We start from the raw sequence: 4,385 nt of genomic DNA, 5'->3' as shown, positions 1-4,385 counted from the left end.
TGGTCGCCCTTGAAAGTCAAAAATGTCAGCAGCTATTTTCAGCCAGGGTCCCTCTGGAACCGGATGCGGGATAAGTGGCTCCTTCTGATTTTCAGGAAAGCTCTCTTGGCAGCAACTACAGGCTTCTACCATGTGACGTATGGCTTCAGTGAGTCCTGGCCAGTAGAAGCATGATCTGGCATGTGCTAGAGACCGCTGTATACCCTGGTGTGCCGTGTGAAGTCGTTTCAGCACTTCTGGTCGCAGTGCACGAGGAATGATGATCCGATCATCTTTCAAGAGTAGCCCATCATCTATGCTGATAGTGTCTTTGACTGGCCAGTAAGCTTGAGCAGCTAGTGGGACATTTTTCTTTCTGTCCGGCCATCCTTGCTCATGTAGTCGCCGTATCAGGTGAAGCTCAGGATCTGACTGTGTGGCTTGTTGGATCATGTACATGATGTTACCACTGAGAGCTTCTCCATTCACCGCATAGATTACTTTCTCTTCACTCAGGTCAAGACTTTCTGCTCCGTCAGACTGAATGTATGCCCTGGACAGTGTGTCTGCGATTAGCATTTGGTTACCTGGAGTGTAGACGATATGGATGTCATACCTTTGTAATTGAAGCAACATTCTCTGAAGACGTGCTGGCGCTGCTCCGATGGGTTTGGAGATTATCGCTTCTAGTGGTTTATGATCAGACTGGACTCTGATGGGAACGCCATAAACATACTGGTGAAACTTCTTTAGAGCGAACACTATGGCCAGCAGTTCCTTTTCTATCTGGGCATAGTTCTTTTCAGCTACAGATAGTGCTCGTGAAGCATACGCTATTGGTTGCCGTTTCTGCATCAGTGTGGCTCCCAGACCATCTTTTGAGGCGTCTGCCTGTACCTCTATAGGCTCTTTTGGGTCAAAATGTCTGAGAACGGGAGCCGTTGTTATGGTTGCTTTCAGCTGCTCAAGTGCTGACTGTTGTTCAGGGTGCCACTGCCAGGCTATATCTTTCCTTAGCAGCAGTCTGAGTGGTGCAGTAAGGGTGGCTTCGTTGGGTATGTATTGTGACAGATAGCGTGTCATACCCAGCAGACGCTGAAGTGCCTTTCTGTCAGTGGGAGGAGGAAGCTGCACTATTGCCGATACCTTTGATTCGTCGGGTTTCATTCCATCTGATGTGATGACATGGCCTAGGTATGTCACCTCCTTGACCATATACTGCAGCTTATCTTTGTTAAACTTGACATTGAGACTCTCTGCTCTGTTCATCACCTTTTCTAGGATGGTATCATGCTCTGTCTTGGTGGATGCCGCTATGATCATGTCGTCGGCCACCATGAAAACGCCTTCAATGTCACCAAAGCTCTCTGAGTTCAAACGCTGAAATACCTTGCTTGCTGACTTGATGCCAAAAGGCATGCGATGAAACCGATACCTGCCCCATGGCATGTTGAAAGCACACAGGTCTGCTGACTCCTCATCTAGCTTCACCTGCCAATAGCCGTCCTTCTCGTCCAGGATGGTAAACAACTTTTTGCCAGCTAACTTACTCCGTATGTCCTCCAGGGTGGGTATGTTGTAGTGCTGACGGAGTATGGCCCTGTTTAGGTCTCTAGGGTCCAGGCAGACTCTCAGTGCGCCGTTTTTCTTCTCTGTGATGCACAGACTGCTAACCCATGCAGTAGGCTTAGACACCTTGCTTATCACACCCTTTTTCACCAGTTCATCCAACGTCTCTCGGAGTCGGTCATGGACTGCATATGGAATCTTCCTGCAGCCATGTATCACAGGAGGAACAGTAGGGTCAGTGTGAATATGGTGCAATCCTGGAAACTGGCCCAAACCTTGAAACACCGATGCATAGCGGGTGAGGAGCTCCGTTTTTGTGGTGGGCGATGATGATGTAAGGGCCTCTACTTTTCTTATGAGGTCCAACTGCACACATGCCTGTCTCCCAAGTAGAGCTATATCTGATGCTGAGGTCACAAAGAACATCATGTCAGTCATTATATCTTTAGCCTGCACATGGAGGTTAACAACACCTTCTGGTTTGATGCGAGTGCCTCCATACGATACAAGCACTGTGTTTGTTTTTTTGATTTTCACAGGAATCTGAAGCTGATCAATGATTTTCTTTGGAATGACGTTCGCTTCAGCACCCGTGTCAAGCTTGAAGTTGACAATTGTGCCTGCCATGCGCAGAATTGTGTGCCAGCCTGTGTCAAGCGTGTTTGAGTGAACTACAGTACTGACAAACAGTGTGTCTACTCCAGATAGCTCAGTGTCCATGTCAAGCGTGTCCATTTTAGCTTTGAATTTGCACACAATCGCAAAATGGTTCTTTTTGCCACATTTTTTACAAACTTCATTATTGGCTGGGCACTGTCTTGGCATGTGAATGCGTCCGCATTTTCCACAGGTTTTTGTGTGTCCTCTCATTGACTTTGAAGATTGTTTATTTACTGCGGGTTTGCTTGATTTGTACACAGGCTGTGAGCCCTTTTTTGTAATGGCATGCACAAATTGTGCTTCAGATGATCCTGCCATGGCTGTGGCTTTTGCTTTTGTGAACTCTTTAGCTCTGCATATGTCGATGGCTTTTGAAAGCGTCAAATCAGATATGGACAGTAGCCGTTCGCGAAGCCCAGAGTCAGTTATACTGAATACTATTTTGTCTCGTATCATGAGATCTTCCGTTTCTCCGAATTCACATGTGCGCGCTCTGTTTCGTAGTTCTGTGACAAATTTGTCTATGCTTGCTTGCTCAGAAAATGTGTGTGCCCAGAACTGGTGTTGTTCAAAGACGACATTCTTTCGCGGAGCACAGTATTTGTGAAATGCCGCGAGCACCTCTGATAATTTTTTATGTTCTGCGTCCGCATATTCAATCTCCAGCGAGTTATAAATGTCTAGCGCCTCTTCTCCTATGCAATGCAGCAGCACAGCAATCTGTCTCGACTCAGGTTTATCCACTAGCGCTGAGGCAGTAAGGTACAGATTAAATCTTTGTTCCCACTTACGGCAATTTTCAGCCAGGTTCCCCGTCAGAGACAAAGGTGGCGGCGGATGAAGCATTTCCATCTTATTCGCCGCTTCAACGTGCCTGTGATGCTTTCGTCACTCGTCGCTCGCGCAGCGGTGATCTTTTGTCACTTCTTGACGTGCGCGGCGTTAGTTAGTAGGTACAGTCGATTCTGACACCATGTTGTGTTCTTCGTTTAACACTTAATTCCCATAAAGGCACACACACAGAGTTAGATGTGTTGAACTTCTCTTTACTAGTGCATTTTTTACACCTGCTCAGTTATATCGACATGCGCAGTACAACCCTGGTTCATACCAACTACACGAACTGTATGGGGGTGACCCAGACTGAACCATCTACTGCATATACTACAGTGAGCGTGCAAACCCAAACGCTGTGACCTCGCGCCAAATGTTTTTATTGGTTTATTAAGTACAAACAGGCGAGTTATGGAAAATTGAGTGTGAGGGATTTGTTCACTTCACACAAAAAGTATTTCGAATGAGATGGCTAACTGTAGTAGCGTTTAGTCCACTGTCTATAATAGCCTAATTTAGAGATCACTTTTTTTTTTAACCGACAACTTTAAATGGGTTAACGTTGATACCGTCATCCATCGGTCAAACGGTCATCGGTTAACATCCCTAATTTCTACTACATAAATGACACTCATAAAGTGTTAAAATATGTTTAAATGATATGTTAAAGGAACACGCCTAGTCGCCTACTTTTTAGTTTAAGACTTAAGCTTATTCACCGTATCCCCCAGAGTTAGATAAGTCCATACATACCATTCTCATCTCTGTGCGTGCCATAATTTTGTCTGATGCACCCACCGCTAGCCTAGCTTAGCACAAAGACTGGAGGTAAAGCCTACTGCTCAATAAGTGACAAAATAACGGCAACATTTTCTTATTTACATGTTGTGATGTGTATAGTTACATTGTGTGCTAAGACTGACAGAAAATGAAAAGACCGCTATTTTCTAGACCGATATGGCTAGGAACTATACTCTCATTCCTGCGTAATAATAAGGGAACTTTGCTGCCGGACCATGGGTGCAGCGGCGCAATGATATAACTTCCATCAACATAACCAACGTGACCAGTGTTGTGCAAGTTACTTCCAAACTGTAATACATTATAGATTACTTGTTACTGTTATTTAAAAGTAATTCTTTACCTTACAATATTACTGTCTCAGAATTGTAATGCATTACATTACTCCTGTATTACTTTTGAGTTACTTTCACCAAAATAACTGCTGAACTTTAAAACTTAACTTTCTAAAATTGCAAAATGTAGGCTACTACAGAGCATTGTACATCCAGTAGAAGGTGATGTGATGTAGCATAATGACTGGGCTATCCAGGCTACTAACA

Source organism: Gobio gobio, assembly GCF_949357685.1.
Source record: "Gobio gobio genome assembly, chromosome: 16".
NCBI classification, from domain to species: domain Eukaryota; kingdom Metazoa; phylum Chordata; class Actinopteri; order Cypriniformes; family Gobionidae; genus Gobio; species Gobio gobio.
The sequence above is the reverse complement of the archived record's forward strand: the minus strand, read 5'-3'. Positions refer to the sequence as shown.